The 25,558-nt window shown below is 41.8% G+C and overlaps 1 protein-coding gene and 1 long non-coding RNA gene across 3 annotated transcripts in view; one reads left to right on the forward strand and one right to left on the reverse strand.

Annotated features, from left to right (window-relative positions):
* Nucleotides 1–1,031: 1,031 nt before the first annotated feature.
* Nucleotides 1,032–6,200, reverse strand: LOC110501943 (uncharacterized). Of its 2 annotated transcripts, none has more exons than XR_002470275.3 (3): nucleotides 6,099–6,200; nucleotides 5,582–5,668; nucleotides 1,032–1,476 (listed from the first exon to the last, which is right to left on the reverse strand). It is a non-coding gene; the product is annotated as an uncharacterized LOC110501943 (long non-coding RNA). The 2 variants fall into 2 exon arrangements; XR_016490696.1 differs by lacking the exon at nucleotides 6,099–6,200 and adding an exon at nucleotides 5,950–6,095.
* A 4-nt stretch (nucleotides 6,201–6,204) lies between these two features.
* Nucleotides 6,205–25,558, forward strand: part of LOC110502172 (FHF complex subunit HOOK-interacting protein 1B) — a 70,547-nt gene continuing 51,193 nt past the window's right edge. The window contains exons 1-2 of the mRNA XM_090216322.1: nucleotides 6,205–6,511; nucleotides 23,836–24,036. The gene's annotated coding sequence lies outside the window, so the exon portion shown is untranslated. The remainder of the gene's footprint in view (nucleotides 6,512–23,835; nucleotides 24,037–25,558) is intronic.

The raw sequence follows: 25,558 nt of genomic DNA on the forward strand, positions 1-25,558 counted from the left end.
TCTCTCCCCCCTCCGTCCCCCCGTCCCCCCTCCGTCTCCCTCCCCCCTCCGTCTCTCCCCACCTCCGTCTCTCCCCCTCCGTCTCTCTCCCCCCTCCGTCTCTCCCCCTCTGTCTCTCTCCCCCCTCCGTCTCCCCCCCTCCGTCTCTCTCCCCCCTCCGTCTCTCTCCCCCCCTCCGTCTCTCTCCGCCCCTCCGTCTCTCCCCCTCTGTCTCTCTCCCCCCTCCGTCTCTCCACCTCCGTCTATCTCCCCCCCTCCGTCCCCCCGTCCCCCCTCCGTCTCTCTCCGCCCCTCCCCCTCTCCCCCTCTGTCTCTCTCCCCCCTCCGTCTCTCCCCCTCCGTCTCTCTCCCCCCTCCGTCTCTCCCCACCTCCGTCTCTCCCCCTCTGTCTCTCTACCCCCTCCGTCTCTCTCCCCCCTCCGTCTCTCTCCGCCCCTCCGTCTCTCCCCCTCTGTCTCTCTCCCACCTCTGTCTCTCCCCCTCTGTCTCTCTCCCCCCTCCGTCTCTCCCCCTCCGTCTCTCTCCCCCCCTCCGTCTCTCTCCCCCCTCCGTCTCACACCCCTTGACATGTTCCACGTGTTCTTGTGTTAAAGCCCGTGTCACTGATCAACACACAATACCCCACAATTTGAAAGTGGAATTTTGTTTTTAGAACTTTTTTTTTTTTTACAAATTATAAAAAAATGTAAAGCTGAAAATGTTTTGAGCGAATATGTATTCAAGCCTTTTGTTATGTCAAGCCTAAATAACATCAGGAGTAAAAATGTGCTTAACAAGTCACATAATAAGTTGCATGGACTCACTCGGGATGCAATAAAAGTGTTTAACATGATTTGTGAAGGATGATCTCATCTCTGTACCCCAAACATACAATTATCTGTGAAATAATTAGTCAGAGAAGTAGCCGAGTGTAAGCCACAGTGCCACGTACGATTCATCTATTGCAGGTAATCATGTCTCATTAAAATAATGTTAAATAACATAGAAAATATCCACAAAATTAACATTTCAATTGGTTTAAAAAATAAAATGGTCTATGAGGTGGTCTATTTATTCTTCTCTTTATTATCTTTCCAATCAAATCACAATTTATTTCATGTGTACAAGGTCTCAACATATTTTACACAAAGAGGAAAAACACAAAAAAATAAACAACAGAAGAAGAACAGAGAAACAGAGAAACAGCACATTGACACGAAGCGAACCCCTTGAAATGGATAACCGGCCAGCCATAGGCTACATTTGATGTAAGCATATGCAGATGAAGAGAACCCAGACGTAGAAGATGGGAAAGGTCATGACCTGTAGCCATCCATATATACAACTCCTCTGATGGGTCAACCACCAACTCCTCCTCTGTTCCTCTGGTGATGTAGAGGTTAATCCAGGACCTGCAGTGCCTAGCTCCACTCCTATTCCCCAGGCGCTCTCTTTTGATGACTTCTGTAACCGTAACCACCAACTCCCTCCAGCCGACTAGGAGATGGAGAGAAAGAGAAATGGATGAGAGAAAGGGATGGATGAAAATCGAATTAAATCAAAGTGTATTGGCCACGTACACAGTTTAGCGGGTGCAGAGAAATGCTTGTGTTACTAGCTCCTAACAGTTCAGTAAAGGAGTACAATACATTTAGTAATATCAACGTAGAGCCGGAAAATCATCTATGCTCTCATAGGCCCTTTTCCAGTAACCCAACACACTGATACATCATTTAGTTCTCCCTCCCGCATATGCTGTGACATCACCTGGTTTAAACGTCTCTAGAGACAATATCTCTCATCATTACTCAATGCCTGAGTTTACCTCCAATGTACTCACATCCTACTCTACCTTTGTCTGTACATTATGCCTTTGTTTTATTAACTGCTTTAGCACACTCTGCCAACCCGGATGTCCTAGCCGTGTTTGAATCCTGGCTTAGGAAGACCACCAAAACCCCTGAAATTTCCATCCCTAACTATAACATTTTCCGACAAGATAGAACTGCCAAAGGGGGAGGAGTTGCAATCTACTGCAGAGATAGCTTGCAGAGTTATGTCTTACTATCCAGGTCTGTACCCAAACAATTCGAGCTTCTACTTTTAATATCCACCTTTCCAGAAACAAGTCTCTCACCGTTGCCGCTTTCTATAGCCCACCTACTGCCCCCAGCCGTGCCCTGGACACCATATGTGAATTGATTGCCCACCATCTATCTTCAGAGCTGGTGCTGCTAGGTGACCTAAACTTAACACCCCGGCGATCCTACAATCTAAGCTTGATGCCCTCAAACTCACACAAATTATCAATGAACCCACCAGGTACAATCCCAAAAACGTAAATTCTGGCACCCTCATAAATATCATCCTAACCAACTTGCCCTTCAAATACACATCTGCTGTTTTCAACCGAGATCTCAGCGATCACTGCCTCATTGCCTGCGTCTGTAATAGGTCTGTCGTCAAACGACCACCCCTCATCAATGTCAAATACTCCCTAAAACAATTCAGCGAGCAGGCCTTTATAATCGACCTGGCCTGGGTATCCTGGAAGGATATCGACCTCGTCCCGTCAGTAGAAGATGCCTGGTTATTCTTTAAAAGTGCCTTCCTCACCATCTTAAATAAGCATGCCCCATTCAAAACTGTAGAACCAGGAACAGATATAGGCCTTGGTTCTCTCCAGACCTGACTGCCCTTGACCAACACAAAAACATCCTGTGGCTTTCTGCATTAGCATCGAACAGCCCCCGTGATATGCAACTTTTCATGGAAGTCAGGAACCAATATACACAGGCAGTTAGGAAAGCTAAGGCTAGCTTTTTCAAACAGAAATTTGCATCCTGTAGCACAAACTCAAAAACGTTATGGGACGCTGTAAAGTCCACGGAGAATAAGAGCACCTCCTCCCAGCTGCCCACTGCACTGAGGCTAGGAAACACAGTCACCAACGATAAATCCACTATAAATGAGATTTCAATAAGCATTTTCTACGTCTGGCCATGCTTTCCAACTGGCTACCCCTACCCCGGTCAACAGCTCTGCACCCCCCACAGCAACTCGCCCAAGCATCCCCATTTCTCCTTCACCAAAATCCAGATAGCTGATGTTCTGAAAGAGTGGCAAAATCTGGACCCCTACAAATCAGCCGGCCTAGACAATCTGGACCCTCTCTTTCTAAAATTATCTGCCGAAATTGTTGAAACCTCTCTTTCGTATTGTCTGAGATTCCCATTGGTTGGAAAGCTGCCACAGTCATGCCCCTCTTGCTGCTTGTGATCTTTGATCCACCTCTACGCAGACGACACCATTCTGTATACCTCTTCGGACACTGTGTTAACCAACCTCCAGACGAGCTTCAATGCCATACAACTCTCCTTCCGTGGCCTCCAACTGCTCTTAAATGCAAGTAAAACTAAATGCATGCTCTTCAACCGATCGCTGCCCGCAAATGCCTGCCTGTCCAGCATCACTCCTGTCCAGCATCACTACTCTGGACAGTTCTGACTGTAAACTCTCCTTCCAGACTCACATTAAACATCTCCAATCCAAAATGAAATCTAGAATCGGCTTCCTATTTTGCAACAAAGCATCCATCACTCATGCTGCCAAACATATCCTCGTAAAACTGACCATCCTATCAATCCTCGACTTTGGCGATGTCATTTACAAAATAGCCTCCAACAACATACATACATACATACAGTGGGGCAAAAAAAGTATTTAGTCAGCCACCAATTGTGCAAGTTCTCCCACTTAAAAAGATGAGAGAGGCCTGTAATTTTCATCATAGGTACACTTCAACTATGACAGGCAAAATGAGGGGGAAAAAATCCAGAAAATCACATTGTAGGATTTTTAATGAATTTATTTGCAAATTATGGTGGGAAATAAGTATTTGGTCACCTACAAACAAGCAAGATTTCTGGCTCTCACAGACCTGTATCTTCTTCTTTAAGAGGCTCCTCTGTCCTCCACTCGTTACCTGTATTAATGGCACCTGTTTGAAGTTGTTATCAGTATAAAAGGCACCTGTCCACAACCTCAAACAGTCACACTCCAAACTCCACTATGGCCAAGACCAAAGAGCTGTCAAAGGACACCAGAAACAAAATTGTAGACCTGCACCAGGCTGGGAAGACTGAATCTGCAATAGGTAAGCAGCTTGGTTTGAAGAAATCAACTGTGGGAGCAATTATTAGGAAATGGAAGACATACAAGACCACTGATAATCTCCCTCGATCTGGGGCTCCACGCAAGATCTCACCCCGTGGGGTCAAAATGATCACAAGAACGGTGAGCAAAAATCCCAGAACCACACGGGGGGGGGGGGGGGGGACCTAGTGAATGACCTGCAGAGAGCTGGGACCAAAGTAACAAAGCCTACCATCAGTAACACACTACGCCGCCAGGGACTCAAATCCTGCAGTGCCAGACGTGTCCCCCTGCTTAAGCCAGTACATGTCCAGGCCCGTCTGAAGTTTGCTAAAGAGCATTTGGATGATCCAGAAGAAGATTGGGAGAATGTCATATGGTCAGATGAAACCAAAATATAACTTTTTGGTAAAAACTCAACTCGTCGTGTTTGGAGGACAAAGAATGCTGAGTTGCACCCAAAGAACACCATACCTACTGTGAAGCATGGGGATGGAAACATCATGCTTTGGGGCTGTTTTTCTGCAAAGGGACTAGGACGACTGTAAAGGAAAGAATGAATGGGGCCATGTATTGTGAGAATTTGAGTGAAAACCTCCTTCCATCAGCAAGGGCATTGAAGATGAAACGTGGCTGGGTCTTTCAGCATGACAATGACCGGGCAACGAAGGAGTGGCTTCGTAAGAAGCATTTCAAGGTCCTGGAGTGGCCTAGCCAGTCCCCAGATCTCAACATCATAGAAAATCTTTGGAGGGAGATGAAAGTCTGTGTTGCCCAGCAACAGCCCCAAAACATCACTGCTCTAGAGGAGATCTGCATGGAGGAATGGGCCAAAATACCAGCAACAGTGTGTGAAAATCTTGTGAAGACTTACAGAAAACGTTTGACGTCTGTCATTGCCAACAAAGGGTATATAACAAAGTATTGAGATAAACTTTTGTTATTGACCAAATACTTATGTTCCACCATAATTTGCAAATAAATTCATTACAAATCCTACAATGTTATTTTCTGGGAAAAAAAATCTCATTTTGTCTGTCATAGTTGAAGTGTACCTATGATGAAAATGACAGGCCTCTCACATCTTTTTAAGTGGGAGAACTTTCACAATTGGTGGCTGACTAAATACTTTTTTGCCCCACTGTACATACATACATATATACTCTGCACATCTACCATTCCAGTGTTCAATTGCTATATTGTAATTATTTCGCCACCCTGGCCTAATTATTGCTTTACCTCCCTTATCTTAACTCATTTGCACGCACTGTATATAGACTTGTTCTACTGTATTATTGACAGTATATTTGTTTATTCCCTGTGTAACTCTGTGTTGTTGTATGTGTCGAACTGCTTTGCTTTATCTTGGCCAGGTCGCAGTTGCAAATGAGAACTTGTTCTCAACTAGCCTACCTGGTTAAATAAAGGTAAACATTTTAAAACACACCTGTTGATCATGCTGGTCTGTCTCCATGGAGGGGAGCAGGTGACTCTCCAACCAGACAGCAGTCTCCAGGGACCAACTAGTGCTATCCTGCAGCAAATACCAAACAATTATGACTGCATTGATATCTTAGTTCATTTGATGGGGCCTAAACTATAAACCAATCAAACCAAGAAAGTTGTAGCCAATGGTTGTTAATTGAGCTATATTATAATATTGTAATGAAACGGCAGGGAGCAGGTCCCGAAGTCTAGAGGGCTATCGACTGTGCCGTAAATGCAAGCTCCAGCGTTAAAGTCGATATCCGCGTTTATAAACCCAGGGTCGTTAAAGTATATTCTACAATCCTCCTCTGTATAACCCTCACTCACCCACACAATCTGACACATTTATACGGATCTATGCAGCTCCAACATGACTATTATGCGTTAGGAAATGTATTTTGTTCCACACACACACACACACACACACACACACACACACACACACGACAGGTTAAAAAAAAAAGTGCACGACTGACTTTCACATAGGACGTTCTCTTTCAAGGGCGGCGGAGAAAAGAGTACCGGGATGTGGCGGCGAATCCGGGATAGCGGTTTGTGAAAACGTCACAGCGTCCCTTGCGTGTGGGTGTGTGTCTGTGACAGAGGAAGATGGCAACGGAAAAAAAAGAGAGAATGATTGTGAAATCAGAAAATGCTTTGTTGTTGTCTAAAAAGGAGTAATCTGTGCGACAAAAGGATACATTTTTTTTAAAACTTTTTTTTAGGCGATCTTGTTTGCGTTCGTATGTAGTTTTGTTGTTTTGTTTGTGTAATGTTGGCTCCATTTTTACAGTGTACACCCTGATTGACTGACAGTGGAATTGCCCGTATAGCCACCGTTAGCATTTTGGCTAACTAGCAAGCTAAGTTGTTTCGTGGAAATCACTGCGTGAGTATCTGCCTGTTCAACTGAAATATGTTTCATAATTTGCCTTTTTTATTTTTTTACTTGCTAACGTTATGTAGCTATTTAGCATTCAGCTAAGTCTGAAAGTAGGAGGGAGACATCTCTATATTTAACTAGTTATCTATAATATCTGACACACAGCAGCATTTAGCTGGCTGACAGTTGCTACGTGATATGTTATGCTCATCAACTGTTTTTATATGAACGTTTAGGCGTTGTTTTACTTGGCTAGCTAGCCAACACATTTTTCCCCAAATTGTTGTAATTGTTAACGTTTAATAAGTCATGCTGAAACTAGCTATCTTTTTTTGTTGAATAGTCATAAATTATAAACGACTAAACGTTATTCAACAATGAATGCTATTTGGTTATAATTCAACCTGATCTCATAGACTAGACGTAACGTAGTACATTTTTTACATCTGAGAGGATGAAATTAGTTTTATGTTATGTTTGGATAAGGTTACATAAGACACAGATTTTTTGAAATATTTTTTAATTTTAAAATATGTAACCTTTTGTACAGTTTGCAAAACATCATACACATTGTAATTCGTAACATATCATATGAAATGGATGATGGATATAAACAAAATAATACATGCCATACCAAAAAAAGTAACATCATACTAAATGGAGTGTCCTGTCTTTACGTAAGGAATAATTAAGCATTAAGGCACATGGGTGTGTGGTATATGACCTATTTAACATGGCTAAGGGCTATTCTTAATCACGACACAACACTGAGTGCCTGGATACAGCACTTAGCCGTGGTATATTGGTCATATACCAGGTGCCTTATTGATATTATAAACTGGTTACCAATGTCATTAGAACAATAACAAATCACTTTTTTTGTCATGCCCGTGGTATACTGTCTGATATGGTCTCGGACCATCCACGGCTTGTGGTTAGAGCGTTGCGCCAGTAACCGAAAGGTTGTTAGATCGAATCCCCGAGCTGACAAGGTAACAATCTGTTGTTCTGCCCCTGAACAAGGCACTGTTCCCCGGTAGGCTGTCATTGAAAATAAGAATTTGTTCTTAAGGGACTCGCCTAGTTAAATAAAGGTTCAATTAAAACAATTAAGGAGGTATAAGCTCTATGGAAAATAATGGAAGGTGTGCGCAGTAGCGATAACCTTACACAGACTTACATCAGTTTCCAGAAATAGATTTACATAGAGCTCCAAGTTAATTATGTCACAGTTATAATTTAACACATTTGCCTCTAGAAATGTGTTAAACATTCACTGAAGTCACTAGCAAGTTTACTAGATTTGCTACAGGATCTGGCTCTGACTGTAATTCCTCAGCGATGTCATGTTGGTCTTGAGAACATTTGAAACATGGCTGAGCTTTCCAGGTCAGGAGGTTTTTGAGATGGACTTGACATGCTTGCCACTCCATAATGTATCATGCGGGCACATGTCCCGTGGCCAGGCCAGCGGCGAGGGAGAGAGTGGGAGACCTTTTCCTTACACGATGTGCACAGCTTTTGACCAGAATCTTGTGGGCCCTGTTCAAAACTAGTTCAATTTAGGGTTCCATTTCAGACGCAGATACAGTGTTCGGTAAACATGACTGTGGTCAGTTAGCTTCTCTTGGAAAAATATTTTCCCTACCTCTACGTTCTGTCCTCTACGTTCTGTCCTCTACGTTCTGTCCTCTACGTTCTGTCCTCTACGTTCTGTCCTCTACGTTCTGTCCTCTACGCTCTGTCCTCTACGCTCTGTCCTCTGCGTTCTGTCCTCTACGTTCTGTCCTCTACGTTCTGTCCTCTGCGTTCTGTCCTCTGCGTTCTGTCCTCTGCGTTCTGTCCTCTGCGTTCTGTCCTCTGCGCTCTGTCCTCTGCGCTCTGTCCTCTACGTTCTGTCCTCTGCGTTCTGTCCTCTACGCTCTGTCCTCTACGCTCTGTCCTCTACGTTCTGTCCTCTACGTTCTGTCCTCTACGTTCTGTCCTCTGCGTTCTGTCCTCTGCGTTCTGTCCTCTGCGTTCTGTCCTCTACGCTCTGTCCTCTGCGTTCTGTCCTCTGCGTTCTGTCCTCTACGTTCTGTCCTCTACGTTCTGTCCTCTACGCTCTGTCCTCTACGTTCTGTCCTTTACGTTCTGTCCTCTACGTTCTGTCCTCTACGTTCTGTCCTCTACGTTCTGTCCTCTACGTTCTGTCCTCTACATTCTGTCCTCTGCGTTCTGTCCTCTACGTTCTGTCCTCTACGTTCTGTCCTCTACGTTCTGTCCTCTACGTTCTGTCCTCTACGCTCTGTCCTCTACGTTCTGTCCTCTACGTTCTGTCCTCTACGTTCTGTCCTCTACGTTCTGTCCTCTACGCTCTGTCCTCTACGTTCTGTCCTCTACGCTCTGTCCTCTACGTTCTGTCCTCTACGTTCTGTCCTCTACGTTCTGTCCTCTGCGTTCTGTCCTCTACGTTCTGTCCTCTACGTTCTGTCCTCTACGTTCTGTCCTCTGCGTTCTGTCTTCTACGTTCTGTCCTCTACGTTCTGTCCTCTACGTTCTGTCCTCTACGTTCTGTCCTCTACGCTCTGTCCTCTACGTTCTGTCTTCTACGTTCTGTCCTCTACGTTCTGTCCTCTACGTTCTGTCCTCTACGTTCTGTCCTCTACGCTCTGTCCTCTACGTTCTGTCTTCTACGTTCTGTCCTCTACGTTCTGTCCTCTACGTTCTGTCCTCTACGTTCTGTCCTCTGCGTTCTGTCCTCTGCGTTCTGTCCTCTACGTTCTGTCCTCTACGTTCTGTCCTCTGCGTTCTGTCTTCTACGTTCTGTCTTCTACGTTCTGTCCTCTACGTTCTGTCCTCTACGTTCTGTCCTCTGCGTTCTGTCCTCTACGTTCTGTCCTCTACGTTCTGTCCTCTGCGTTCTGTCCTCTACGTTCTGTCCTCTGCGTTCTGTCCTCTGCGTTCTGTCCTCTGCGTTCTGTCCTCTACGTTCTGTCCTCTGCGTTCTGTCCTCTGCGTTCTGTCCTCTGCGTTCTGTCCTCTACGTTCTGTCCTCTACGTTCTGTCCTCTACGCTCTGTCCTCTACGTTCTGTCCTCTACGTTCTGTCCTCTACGTTCTGTCCTCTGCGTTTTGTCCTCTGCGTTCTGTCCTCTGCGTTCTGTCCTCTGCGTTCTGTCCTCTGCGTTCTGTCCTCTGCGTTCTGTCCTCTGCGTTCTGTCCTCTACGTTCTGTCCTCTACGTTCTGTCCTCTACGTTCTGTCCTCTACGTTATATCCTCTACATTCTGTCCTCTACATTCTGTCCTCTACATTCTGTCCTCTACATTCTGTCCTCTATCTGGCCATTGGTGAGGGATAGGCGCTCAAACGTACCTTTTTCAGTAGTGATGTGCGCTTTTTTTTTAAATTATCCTGTTTAGCTTTGTGTCAGTTATTTAAATAAATAATCAAGGTTTACAGTTTAGATTATTATTTTTAAATCACTTGGCATTGTGTGGGTTGAATACTGTAACAACAAAGGATAAAACAATACGTCCAATGATGGTAGTAACTGCTCATCACTTATCAACTATTTTATTCACTTTACTTTGATAAAATATTTCAGTTGTGTTTATTAAATTAAATTTTACTTTATTATTTATTTCCAAGTCATATCATCTCTATAGAGCTGCTGCCTATGCTTTCTGACAAAATTACTTTTTAGTAGTTCTTCAAAGGTAAATAAGGCATACTTTTATGACTGCTGAATACCAATTATCAAGCACTTAGAGCGTGTACAGTTGAAGTCGGAAGTTTACATACACTTAATTTGGAGTCCATTAAAACTCGTTTTTAAATCACTCCACAAATGTCTTGTTAACAGGCCTTGAAATACATCCACAGGTACACCTCTAATTGACTCAATTAGCCTATCAGAAGCTTCTAAAGCCATGACATAATTTTCTGGAATTTTCCAAGCTGTTTAAAGGCACAGTCAACAAAGTATATGTAAACTGACCCACTGGAATTGTGATAGTGAAAATAATCTGTCTGGAAACAATTGTTGGAAAAATTACTTGTGTCATGCAAAAAGTAGATGTCCTAACCGACTTGCCAAAACTATAGTTTGTTAACAAGAAATTTGTGGAGTGTTTGAAACATTTAGGCTGGAGTCATTAAAACTAGTTTATGTAAACTTCTGACTTCAACTGTATACGAGAATGCTGTTCATTGACTCAACGTTTCCACACCATAGTGACCACAGAGCTCATCACTAAGCTATGGATTCTGGGACTGAACACCTCCCTCTGCAACTGGATCCTGGTCTTCCTGACGGGCTGCCCCCAGGTGGTAAGGATAGGCAACAACACGTGGGCGCTAGGCAATCTTCAACACGGGGGCCCCTCAGGGGTGCGTGGTCAGTCCCCTCCTGTATTCCCTGTTCACCCACTACTGTGTGGCCAAGCATGACTCCAACACCATCATTAAGTTTGCTGACGACACAAAGGTGGTAGGCCTGATCCCCGACAATGATGAGACAGCCTATAGGGTGAAGGTCGGAGACCTGGCAGTGTGGTGCCAGGACAATAACCTGAAAAGATTTGGCATGGGTCCCCCAGATCCTCAATGTTCTACAGTTGCACCATTGAGAGCATCCTGACCGGTGTCTGGTGGAAAGCAGACTGACCCGGTTTTTCCTCTCGGATTTTACCTGTGGTTTGTTCCAATCTAGGGTTTTTTTTTATCCTGAAAAACTCCCCAGTCCTTATGACGACAATCATACCCATAACATGATGCAGCCACCACTATGGAGAGTGGTACTCGTTAATGTGTTGTATTGCATTTGCCCCCTACTCATTAGGGGCTAACGATTGGATTAGAACTAGCCGCTCTCATTTCCCCAGACACGTGCACTGCTCTGTTTCAGCACACTCAGTCATTCGTATCAGGGCATAAGTTTCCTCTTCTTCAAACATAGTGTATGAATCTGTAGCTAGTCATTGTTGTTCAAACTAGTCATTTCCTGTCGGCTGAGGTCATATGGTTGTTTTAGACTAATTGGCGTTGTTCAGTAGGCCTACTTTGTCTGTCCGTATAATTACTCCATTGACGTCTGTCTTGAGCTTTGCTATTATAATTTTTTTCTTGCCCAGTCATGTTTACTGAGCGACAGATCATTATGGTGTCGGCAGAGAAAAGCTTTGGAGAGGAGCAAAGTGAAACAATATGGAGCAAGAAAATTAGCCTAGCTTCTAAATCTGTGTCTGGAATACACGCAGACAGTAGTAGCCAGCCATGCAAGGGGCCTTATGTATTTGTCTATTCCGTTGATAATTGAATAAGACTAAGTAAAGTAATCATGTGCATTTTCATCTCTCAGGGTTCATTTTAACAATGTGTCTGAGTGAATGAACACAATGAATGATGTGCTCTGAGATGCAGCCTAAGTAATGGTACAATAATGCTCACTCCGGGGTTGAGGCTTTACCGGCATTTAAAAGCACACTTCTGAGTTTTCCCATCACCAGTAAATCCAATTACCAGTATCAGGTTTGATAAAACGGATACGATTACGACGAGATCGGCACGCCCGGTGTCCATAACATGATGCAGCCACCACTCGGTTTGTCAATATGGAGAGTGATACTCTCTAATGTGTTGTAAATATGGAGAGCGATACTCAGTAATGTGTTGTAAATATGGAGAGCGATACTCAGTAATGTGTTGTAAATATGGCGAGCGATACTCAGTAATGTGTTGTAAATATGGAGAGCGATACTCTGTAATGTGTAGTAAATATGGAGAGCGATACTCAGTAATGTGTTGTAAATATGGAGAGCGATACTCAGTAATGTGTTGTAAATATGGAGAGCGATACTCAGTAATGTGTTGTAAATATGGCGAGCGATACTCAGTAATGTGTTGTAAATATGGAGAGCGATACTCAGTAATGTGTTGTAAATATGGAGAGCGATACTCAGTAATGTGTTGTAAATATGGAGAGCGATACTCAGTAATGTGTTGTCAATATGGAGAGCGATACTCAGTAATGTGTTGTAAATATGGAGAGCGATACTCAGTAATGTGTTGTAAATATGGAGAGCGATACTCTCTAATGTGTTGTCAATATGGAGAGCGATACTCAGTAATGTGTTGTAAATATGGAGAGCGATACTCAGTAATGTGTTGTAAATATGGAGAGCGATACTCTCTAATGTGTTGTAAATATGGAGAGCGATACTCAGTAATGTGTTGTAAATATGGAGAGCGATACTCAGTAATGTGTTGTAAATATGGAGAGCGATACTCTCTAATGTGTTGTAAATATGGAGAGCGATACTCAGTAATGTGTTGTAGATATGGAGAGTGATACTCAGTAATGTGTTGTAAATATGGAGAGCGATACTCAGTAATGTGTTGTAAATATGGAGAGCGATACTCTCTAATGTGTTGTAAATATGGAGAGCGATACTCAGTAATGTGTTGTAAATATGGAGAGTGATACTCAGTAATGTGTTGTAAATATGGAGAGCGATACTCAGTAATGTGTTGTAAATATGGAGAGCGATACTCTCTAATGTGTTGTAAATATGGAGAGCGATACTCAGTAATGTGTTGTAAATATGGAGAGCGATACTCTGTAATGTGTTGTAAATATGGAGAGCGATACTCTGTAATGTGTTGTGTTGTAAATATGGAGAGCGATACTCTCTAATGTGTTGTAAATATGGAGAGCGATACTCAGTAATGTGTTGTAAATATGGAGAGCGATACTCAGTAATGTGTTGTAAATATGGAGAGCGATACTCTCTAATGTGTTGTAAATATGGAGAGCGATACTCAGTAATGTGTTGTCAATATGGAGAGCGATACTCTCTAATGTGTTGTAAATATGGAGAGCGATACTCAGTAATGTGTTGTAAATATGGAGAGCGATACTCAGTAATGTGTTGTAAATATGGAGAGCGATACTCTCTAATGTGTTGTAAATATGGAGAGCGATACTCAGTAATGTGTTGTAAATATGGAGAGCGATACTCTGTAATGTGTTGTGTTGTAAATATGGAGAGCGATACTCAGTAATGTGTAGTAAATATGGAGAGCGATACTCAGTAATGTGTTGTAAATATGGAGAGCGATACTCTCTAATGTGTTGTAAATATGGAGAGCGATACTCTCTAATGTGTTGTAAATATGGAGAGCGATACTCAGTAATGTGTTGTAAATATGGAGAGCGATACTCTCTAATGTGTTGTAAATATGGAGAGCGATACTCAGTAATGTGTTGTAAATATGGAGAGCGATACTCTCTAATGTGTTGTAAATATGGAGAGCGATACTCAGTAATGTGTTGTATTGTAAATATGGAGAGCGATACTCAGTAATGTGTTGTAAATATGGAGAGCGATACTCAGTAATGTGTTGTAAATATGGAGAGCGATACTCAGTAATGTGTTGTAAATATGGAGAGCGATACTCAGTAATGTGTTGTCAATATGGAGAGCGATACTCTGTAATGTGTTGTGTTGTAAATATGGAGAGCGATACTCTCTAATGTGTTGTAAATATGGAGAGCGATACTCAGTAATGTGTTGTAAATATGGAGAGTGATACTCAGTAATGTGTTGTAAATATGGAGAGCGATACTCAGTAATGTGTTGTAAATATGGAGAGCGATACTCAGTAATGTGTTGTAAATATGGAGAGCGATACTCAGTAATGTGTTGTAAATATGGAGAGTGATACTCAGTAATGTGTTGTATTGTAAATATGGAGAGCGATACTCAGTAATGTGTTGTAAATATGGAGAGCGATACTCAGTAATGTGTTGTATTGTAAATATGGAGAGCGATACTCAGTAATGTGTTGTAAATATGGAGAGTGATACTCAGTAATGTGTTGTAAATATGGAGAGCGATACTCAGTAATGTGTTGTAAATATGGAGAGCGATACTCAGTAATGTGTTGTAAATATGGAGAGCGATACTCAGTAATGTGTTGTAAATATGGAGAGTGATACTCAGTAATGTGTTGTATTGTAAATATGGAGAGCGATACTCAGTAATGTGTTGTAAATATGGAGAGCGATACTCAGTAATGTGTTGTATTGTAAATATGGAGAGCGATACTCAGTAATGTGTTGTAAATATGGATAGTGATACTCAGTAATGTGTTGTAAATATGGAGAGTGATACTCAGTAATGTGTTGTAAATATGGAGAGCGATACTCAGTAATGTGTTGTCAATATGGAGAGCGATACTCAGTAATGTGTTGTAAATATGGAGAGCGATACTCAGTAATGTGTTGTAAATATGGAGAGCGATACTCTCTAATGTGTTGTCAATATGGAGAGCGATACTCAGTAATGTGTTGTAAATATGGAGAGCGATACTCAGTAATGTGTTGTAAATATGGAGAGCGATACTCTCTAATGTGTTGTAAATATGGAGAGCGATACTCAGTAATGTGTTGTAAATATGGAGAGCGATACTCAGTAATGTGTTGTAAATATGGAGAGCGATACTCTCTAATGTGTTGTAAATATGGAGAGCGATACTCAGTAATGTGTTGTAAATATGGAGAGCGATACTCTGTAATGTGTTGTAAATATGGAGAGCGATACTCAGTAATGTGTTGTAAATATGGAGAGTGATACTCAGTAATGTGTTGTAAATATGGAGAGCGATACTCAGTAATGTGTTGTAAATATGGAGAGCGATACTCAGTAATGTGTTGTAAATATGGAGAGCGATACTCAGTAATGTGTTGTCAATATGGAGAGCGATACTCTGTAATGTGTTGTGTTGTAAATATGGAGAGCGATACTCTCTAATGTGTTGTAAATATGGAGAGCGATACTCAGTAATGTGTTGTAAATATGGAGAGCGATACTCTGTAATGTGTTGTAAATATGGAGAGCGATACTCAGTAATGTGTTGTAAATATGGAGAGCGATACTCTCTAATGTGTTGTAAATATGGAGAGCGATACTCAGTAATGTGTTGTAAATATGGAGAGTGATACTCAGTAATGTGTTGTAAATATGGAGAGCGATACTCAGTAATGTGTTGTAAATATGGAGAGCGATACTCAGTAATGTGTTGTAAATATGGAGAGCAATACTCAGTAATGTGTTGTAAATATGGAGAGTGATACTCAGTAATGTGTTGTATTGTAAATATGGAGAGCGATACTCAGTAATGTGTTGTAAATATGGAGAGCGATACTCAGTAATGTGTTGTATTGTAAATATGGAGAGCGATACTCAGTAATGTGTTGTAAATATGGAGAGTGATACTCAGTAATGTGTTGTAAATATGGAGAGCGATACTCAGTAATGTGTTGTAAATATGGAGAGCGATACTCAGTAATGTGTTGTAAATATGGAGAGCGATACTCAGTAATGTGTTGTAAATATGGAGAGTGATACTCAGTAATGTGTTGTATTGTAAATATGGAGAGCGATACTCAGTAATGTGTTGTAAATATGGAGAGCGATACTCAGTAATGTGTTGTATTGTAAATATGGAGAGCGATACTCAGTAATGTGTTGTAAATATGGATAGTTATACTCAGTAATGTGTTGTAAATATGGAGAGTGATACTCAGTAATGTGTTGTAAATATGGAGAGCGATACTCAGTAATGTGTTGTCAATATGGAGAGCGATACTCAGTAATGTGTTGTAAATATGGAGAGCGATACTCAGTAATGTGTTGTAAATATGGAGAGCGATACTCTCTAATGTGTTGTCAATATGGAGAGCGATACTCAGTAATGTGTTGTAAATATGGAGAGCGATACTCAGTAATGTGTTGTAAATATGGAGAGCGATACTCTCTAATGTGTTGTAAATATGGAGAGCGATACTCAGTAATGTGTTGTAAATATGGAGAGCGATACTCAGTAATGTGTTGTAAATATGGAGAGCGATACTCTCTAATGTGTTGTAAATATGGAGAGCGATACTCAGTAATGTGTTGTAAATATGGAGAGCGATACTCTGTAATGTGTTGTAAATATGGAGAGCGATACTCTGTAATGTGTTGTGTTGTAAATATGGAGAGCGATACTCTCTAATGTGTTGTAAATATGGAGAGCGATACTCAGTAATGTGTTGTGTTGTAAATATGGAGAGCGATACTCTCTGTGTTGTAAATATGGAGAGCGATACTCAGTAATGTGTTGTCAATATGGAGAGCGATACTCTCTAATGTGTTGTAAATATGGAGAGCGATACTCAGTAATGTGTTGTAAATATGGAGAGCGATACTCAGTAATGTGTTGTCAATATGGAGAGCGATACTCTCTAATGTGTTGTAAATATGGAGAGCGATACTCAGTAATGTGTTGTAAATATGGAGAGCGATACTCTGTAATGTGTTGTGTTGTAAATATGGAGAGCGATACTCAGTAATGTGTAGTAAATATGGAGAGCGATACTCAGTAATGTGTTGTAAATATGGAGAGCGATACTCTGTAATGTGTTGTAAATATGGAGAGCGATACTCTCTAATGTGTTGTAAATATGGAGAGCGATACTCAGTAATGTGTTGTAAATATGGAGAGCGATACTCTCTAATGTGTTGTAAATATGGAGAGCGATACTCAGTAATGTGTTGTGAATATGGAGAGCGATACTCTCTAATGTGTTGTAAATATGGAGAGCGATACTCAGTAATGTGTTGTATTGTAAATATGGAGAGCGATACTCAGTAATGTGTTGTAAATATGGAGAGCGATACTCAGTAATGTGTTGTAAATATGGAGAGCGATACTCAGTAATGTGTTGTAAATATGGAGAGTGATACTCAGTAATGTGTTGTAAATATGGAGAGCGATACTCAGTAATGTGTTGTAAATATGGAGAGCGATACTCAGTAATGTGTTGTAAATATGGAGAGCGATACTCTCTAATGTGTTGTAAATATGGAGAGCGATACTCAGTAATGTGTTGTAAATATGGAGAGCGATACTCTGTAATGTGTTGTAAATATGGAGAGCGATACTCAGTAATGTGTTGTAAATATGGAGAGCGATACTCTCTAATGTGTTGTAAATATGGAGAGCGATACTCAGTAATGTGTTGTAAATATGGAGAGTGATACTCAGTAATGTGTTGTAAATATGGAGAGCGATACTCAGTAATGTGTTGTATTGTAAATATGGAGAGCGATACTCAGTAATGTGTTGTAAATATGGAGAGTGATACTCAGTAATGTGTTGTAAATATGGAGAGCGATACTCAGTAATGTGTTGTAAATATGGAGAGCGATACTCAGTAATGTGTTGTAAATATGGAGAGCGATACTCAGTAATGTGTTGTAAATATGGAGAGTGATACTCAGTAATGTGTTGTATTGTAAATATGGAGAGCGATACTCAGTAATGTGTTGTAAATATGGAGAGCGATACTCAGTAATGTGTTGTATTGTAAATATGGAGAGCGATACTCAGTAATGTGTTGTAAATATGGAGAGTGATACTCAGTAATGTGTTGTAAATATGGAGAGTGATACTCAGTAATGTGTTGTATTGTAAATATGGAGAGCGATACTCAGTAATGTGTTGTAAATATGGAGAGTGGTACTCAGTAATGTGTTGTAAATATGGAGAGTGATACTCAGTAATGTGTTGTAAATATGGAGAGTGATACTCAGTAATGTGTTGTAAATATGGAGAGTGATACTCAGTAATGTGTTGTAAATATGGAGAGTGATACTCAGTAATGTGTTGTATTGTAAATATGGAGAGCGATACTCAGTAATGTGTTGTAAACATGGAGAGTGGTACTCAGTAATGTGTTGTAAATATGGAGAGTTATACTCAGTAATGTGTTGTAAATATGGAGAGTGGTACTCAGTAATGTGTTGTAAATATGGAGAGCGGTACTCAGTAATGTGTTGTAAATATGGAGAGCGATACTCAGTAATGTGTTGTAAATATGGAGAGTGATACTCTCTAATGTGTTGTAAATATGGAGAGCGATACTCAGTAATGTGTTGTAAATATGGAGAGCGATACTCAGTAATGTGTTGTAAATATGGAGAGCGATACTCAGTAATGTGTTGTAAATATGGAGAGTGATACTCAGTAATGTGTTGTAAATATGGAGAGCGATACTCTCTAATGTGTTGTAAATATGGAGAGTGATACTCAGTAATGTGTTGTAAATATGGAGAGCGATACTCTGTAATGTGTTGTAAATATGGAGAGCGATACTCAGTAATGTGTTGTATTGTAAATATGGAGAGTGATACTCAGTAATGTGTTGTAAATATGGAGAGTGATACTCTCTAATGTGTTGTAAATATGGAGAGTGATACTCAGTAATGTGTTGTAAATATGGAGAGCGATACTCAGTAATGTGTTGTATTGTAAATATGGAGAGCGATACTCAGTAATGTGTTGTAAATATGGAGAGTGATACTCAGTAATGTGTTGTAAATATGGAGAGCGATACTCAGTAATGTGTTGTAAATATGGAGAGTGATACTCAGTAATGTGTTGTAAATATGGAGAGCGATACTCTGTAATGTGTTGTAAATATGGAGAGTGATACTCAGTAATGTGTTGTAAATATGGAGAGTGATACTCAGTAATGTGTTGTATTGTAAATATGGAGAGCGATACTCAGTAATGTGTTGTAAACATGGAGAGTGGTACTCAGTAATGTGTTGTAAATATGGAGAGTGATACTCAGTAATGTGTTGTAAATATGGAGAGTGGTACTCAGTAATGTGTTGTAAATATGGAGAGCGATACTCAGTAATGTGTTGTAAATATGGAGAGTGATACTCAGTAATGTGTTGTAAATATGGAGAGCGATACTCTCTAATGTGTTGTAAATATGGAGAGTGATACTCAGTAATGTGTTGTAAATATGGAGAGTGATACTCAGTAATGTGTTGTAAATATGGAGAGTGATACTCAGTAATGTGTTGTAAATATGGAGAGTGGTACTCAGTAATGTGTTGTAAATATGGAGAGCGATACTCAGTAATGTGTTGTAAATATGGAGAGTGATACTCAGTAATGTGTTGTAAATATGGAGAGTGATACTCAGTAATGTGTTGTAAATATGGAGAGCGATACTCTCTAATGTGTTGTAAATATGGAGAGCGATACTCAGTAATGTGTTGTAAATATGGAGAGCGATACTCTCTAATGTGTTGTAAATATGGAGAGTGATACTCAGTAATGTGTTGTAAATATGGAGAGCGATACTCAGTAATGTGTTGTAAATATGGAGAGCGATACTCTCTAATGTGTTGTAAATATGGAGAGTGATACTCAGTAATGTGTTGTAAATATGGAGAGCGATACTCAGTAATGTGTTGTAAATATGGAGAGTGATACTCAGTAATGTGTTGTAAATATGGAGAGCGATACTCAGTAATGTGTTGTAAATATGGAGAGCGATACTCTCTAATGTGTTGTAAATATGGAGAGCGATACTCAGTAATGTGTTGTCAATATGGAGAGTGATACTCAGTAATGTGTTGTCAATATGGAGAGTGGTACTCAGTAATGTGTTGTAAATATGGAGAGCGATACTCAGTAATGTGTTGTCAATATGGAGAGCGATACTCAGTAATGTGTTGTAAATATGGAGAGTGATACTCAGTAATGTGATGTGTAAATTCGGACTGTAACAGAGTCAGCTGCTGCTGAACATGTTTCACCTAAACTGCTCCTAGGTTTGAGGGTCAGCCGCTGTTGAACATGTTTCACCTAAACTGCTCCTAGGTTTGAGGGTCAGCCGCTGTTGAACATGTTTCACCTAAACTGCTCCTAGGTTTGAGGGTCAGCCGCTGTTGAACATGTTTCACCTAAACTGCTCCTAGGTTTGAGGGTCAGCCGCTGTTGAACATGTTTCACCTAAACTGCTCCTAGGTTTGAGGGTCAGCCGGTGCCAAAAAGCCTCACTGTGCTCAGGCAGGCTATAACATTTCTCACTTCTGCTCTGTCGGTCAGTGTGAACAGAAAGGTTTAGTTCTGTTCACTTATTGATGTCCTCTGTCTTACTGATGACCTCTGTCCTACTGATGACCTCTGTCCTACTGGTGACCTCTGTCCTACTGATGACCTCTGTCCTACTGATGACCTCTGTCCTACTGATGACCTCTGTCTTACTGATGACCTCTGTCTTACTAATGACCTCTGTCTTACTGATGACCTCGGTCTTAATGATGGCCTCGGTCTAACTGATGACCTCTGTCCTACTGGGATACATTTTATTTGCCATCTCATTGTTACTAGCATTGGAATCTGAGCAGCTGAACTTTGAACTTACCGACATTTTACTCCACTGAGGAATGTAACCTGAAAAATGAAATCCCCTTTTGATTGTAACCGTTTTATATAGTTCTTCTTCTCTTATTTACCGACGTTAGGCCAGGGATCGAAAGGTTCACTTGATGGTTTTTATGTCTGAAATGTTGAGCCTTCAGCTTAGCTGTATCAGGGTTTTAGTTCGCTGGTGATATCTGCCTTACATTATTTTTGAGGGGTTTAATTGATTTAAAGAGCTACTGTTTTTTATTTCTCAACTGGTAATTGATGCGCGCTTCCAAATATTGATTCGCCATTCAAATGCATAGGCAACGGAGGTAGTATGGATTTTGTAAACGTATAGCTACTTCATAGTTTGATACCTGAATGTTTTACTATATATATATTAGGAGGCATGTTTTAGCCAGCTGCATACCACCCTGCATCCCACCCTACATACCACCCTGCATCCCACGGCTGGCTTGCTTCTGAAGCTAAGCAGGGTTGGTCCTGGTCAGTCCCTGGATGGGAGACCAGATGCTACTGGAAGTGGTGTTGGAGGGCCAGTAGGAGGCACTCTTTCCTCTGGTCTAAAAAAATATCCCAATGCCCCAGGGCAGTGATTGGGGACACTGCCCTGTGTAGGGTGCCGTCTTTCGGGTGGGACGTTAAATGGGTGTCCTGACTCTCTGAGGTCATTAAAGATCCCATGGCACTTATCGTAAGAGTAGGGGTGTTAACCCGGGTGTCCTGGCTTAGCTGTCCAAGTGGTCCATCGTACCATCACGGTCACCTAATCATCCCCAGTTTACAATTGGCTCATTCATCCCCCTCCTCTCTCTTGTAACTATCCCCCAGGTTGTTGCTGCAAATGAGAATGTGTTCTCAGTCAACTTACCTGGTAAAATAATGAATAAATAAAAATACAAAATATGACTTTGCGATTGAAACCAGTAGCCTTATTGCTCTCATGTTCTATTGGTTTTCCAACTGTCTTTATCCGGTATCCAAACAAACATTCACACGTAGCTGCGCTAATAATGTTAAACTAGTATTTTTTTTTTAATCAACATTTCTGACCTCCTTGTTTATTTTGTTTTATGTTTTATGTATCCTAGGCTTACTGGTTGTAGGGATTTGAGATCTTTAGTCCCACAACTTCTTTGTCGACAAGCTGACTAATAGAATAGTAGGTCAACGCTTCTACTATGAGACAGTAGTAAATTGACAGGCTCATAGGCGTTGGGTCCGTAAGGCTAGGGGGAAGCTAAGCTTTCCCTGAGTAAATTATCGAAGTGATATAGCCTAATTAGCCGTCTCCTGTGTCTACAGAAATAAATACAATGTTTTGAGCTTCCCCTTGCCTTAAAACATGTTGTACATTATTTATTTGATTAAAGTGTCATCTTCAGGATTCCCAGCCCACGTGGGCTTTGTTACACTGTATTTGCTTTAGCAAATAAATACACACACACACACACACACACACACACACAGTGCCTTTGGAAAGTATTTAGATCCCTTGACTTTACCACATTTTGTTTCGTTACAGCCTTATTCTAAAATGAATTAAATAGCTTTCCCCCCCTCATCAATCTACACACAGAATGACAAAGCAGAAAGCACATTGGGCAGTGATTACAGCCTTGAGTCATGCATATGATTCTAAATGCTTGTCACACCTGTATTTGGGGAGTTTCTCCCATTCTTCTGTGCAGATCCCCTCATGCTCTGTCGCTGCACAGCTATTTTCAGGTCTCTCCAGAGATGTTCGATCGGGTTCAAGTCCGGGCTCTGGCTGGGCCACATTTCAGAGACATATCCCGAAGCCACTCCTGCAATGTCTTGGCTGTGTACTTAGAGTTATTGTCTTGTTGGAAGGTGTTCCCCTGAGGCACTGAGAGCTCTAGAGCAGTTTTTCATCAAGGAACTCTCTGTACTTTGCTCCGTTCATCTTTCCCATGATCCTGACTAGTCTCCCGGTCCCTGTTGCTGAGACACATCCCCACAGCATGATGATGCTGCCACCACCACCATTCTTCTGCATAAGGATGGTGACAGGTTTCTCCCAGATGTGATGCTTGGCATTTAGGCTGAAGAGTTCAATCTTGGTTTCATCAGACCAGAGAATCATGTTTCTCATGGTCTGAGAGTCCTTTTGGCAAACTCCAAGCAGGCTGTCATGTGCCTTTTACTGAGGAGAGACCTCCATCTGGCCAATCTACCATAAAGGCCTGATTGATGGAGTGCTGCAGAGATGGTTGCACTTTCCAGATGAAGATTAAATATTGCTTTATGCCTTGGCTGGGCTCCTACTTTTTACTTTGTCACTTAGTCACAACTCAGCAATCCTCTGGTGTTTGCCGCACTGGCTGTCCAAATTGCAGGCCCTTCCGACTGTAGGTGAATGCTTCTTAAAATTTTTATTCCCAATTTTATTTTAAGAATCTAATGATCCTCTGTGGCCAAATCATGCGATCTGGTGTAGTAGCCTATTTTGAAAGATTTTTATTTCTTTTTTTTTGTAGACAGGAGTAGGCAAATTAGGCTCATTTTTTTTGGTAATTCAATTATCTTTAGCTGAAGCTTAGCTTATGGACGGACCACCTATGTCTGTAGCGGACTGTAGAAACACGTACTAGCAGTCATGTGTCCTGCTGGAGAGTCACTCTGGGTGTTGTGAAATAACATCCTCTTCTTACTGGCTTCTTCTCTGGCAGCCTCTCATTGGCTATTGCTGATCAGTGTTCTCAAAACGTGTTGCACATCTCAACACTACAAGAGCGTTGCGTATTTTGTTTTCCTAGTTTAAAAAATAAATACAAATAAAACATGTTCAGGAAATATCAGGACAGCTGGGATCGGTAAGCCCTCCCGATTGCGTCTGTGACCACGCGCTCTGAGACATGGAGGATTTTGGCTCCGATCTCAAGCTAGTCTGAGGCAGCTAAATCATGTAGCGTACACCCAGTTTAACACCTTCTGTGTCACTTCTGTGTCACCTCTGTCTGCGTTTCTCTCTGTCAGACTAGACCTGTGTGATACAATACACCGGCTTACCAGCTTATAACCAAACCCTCTCCTCTCTGTCTAGGTGGTGGTTGACTTTCAGTCCTGGGAGAGCAGTTGGGGCTAATCAAGGCTAAGCCAATCGCTGCTGGTTGGTGACTTGCTTGAAAAGCCAGCGTTGCACTGGAGCAGCCAGCTAGGGCCATGAGCCAGGGCTTCCTCCTCCCTCTGTGGACCGGAGCCAAAATGGAGGTTTAGCCCAGACAGACGCTGAGCAAGTGTTCAGGTAAGATGGTGTTGTTTTTGTAGAACCTGTCTCTCTCTCTCGCTGTACAAGTGGTGTAAGCAAACCTCTATGAATCATAGTGACTCTCTGAGGCGATACGATAACCTACTTTATCTCCCAGCAGCCTTTGCTCTCTTTCTCTCTCGTCCTGAGCCAAGTATAGCAGTCAGTTGTTTTGTCGTGATTTGGAACGTGGAAATGTGTGTGTGTGTGTGTGTGTGGGGGGGGGGGGGGGGGGGGGGATGTTCAAGACACCAACTGCTTCTGTGAAGAATGTAGATCGATGAGATGGAATAATGGTATGGAGATTATGCTGTCTGTGGTAGCCCACCCCGGATATTAAAGACGAATCACTCATATGTTCACTCTCAGTTCCTTTTTTAAAAAGTTGTGTTAAATGTGTCTGTCCCGTCTCAGCCACAGAGCAATACATTCCTCTCTAACTCTGTCTTTATCCCAGCTCTCTACTTTTAACGTCAGTCACGAGTGAGAGATCAACCGAGAGACTGTGTGGCTTGTACATTTTTCTCATCCCTATATGCTATAAGCAATAACTTCAGCAGAACAGTAAGTAGTACTAGGAACCCCACACAGAGTACTTACTGACTGTCCTTTTTAAGCTCTATATGACTCTAAATGGCTCTATGCTCCCCATAACTACGGTGATGAAACTAACGCTTGGATGAGACATTTGGCTACATCAGCGTTGCTCGTTACACAAACCACACTAGGTGAACTTCCTCTGTCTGTGTGGGCTGGGGCCCTGTGCTCTTCTGGGTTAGGATGGGGGGCTGGGGCCCCGTGCTCTTCTGGGTTAGGATGGGGGGCTGGGGCCCCGTGCTGCTCTTCTGGGTTAGGATGGGGGGCTGGGGCCCCGTGCTGCTCTTCTGGGTTAGGATGGGGGACTGGGGCCCCGTGCTGCTCTTCTGGGTTAGGATGGGTGACTGGGGCCCCGTGCTGCTCTTCTGGGTTAGGATGGGGGGGGGAGATGGTAGCAGTCTGTGCTAGCAAAACAGTCCTGTAGCATATCATCCGCGTCATCTGACCACTTCCGTATTGAGAGAGTCACTGGAAGTTCCTGCTTTAGTTTTTGCTTGTAAGCAGGAATCAGGAGGATAGAATTGTGGTCAGATTTACCAAATGGCAGGTGAGTGAGAGCTTTGTATGCATCTCTATGTGTGGCGTGTAGGTGGTCCAGAGTGTTTTTAATTATTTTTATAATTATTTAAAAAAAATATATATTTTTCTCTGGCTGCACATGTGACATGCTGGTAGAAATGAGGTAAAACTTATTTAAGTTTGCCTGCATTAATGTCCCCGGCCACTAGGAGCACCACTTCTGGATGAGCATGTTCTTGTTTGCTTATGGCCTTATAGAGTTGGTTGAGTGCTGGTCTTAGTGCCAGCATTGGTCTGTGGTGGTAAATAGACGGCTACGAATAATATAGATGAGAACTCTCTTGGTAGATAGTGTGGTCTACAGCTTATCCTGAGGTATTCTACCTCAGGCGAGCATTACCTC

Source organism: Oncorhynchus mykiss, chromosome 22, assembly GCF_057628025.1.
Source record: "Oncorhynchus mykiss isolate SJ-2025 chromosome 22, ASM5762802v1, whole genome shotgun sequence".
Taxonomy (NCBI): domain Eukaryota; kingdom Metazoa; phylum Chordata; class Actinopteri; order Salmoniformes; family Salmonidae; genus Oncorhynchus; species Oncorhynchus mykiss.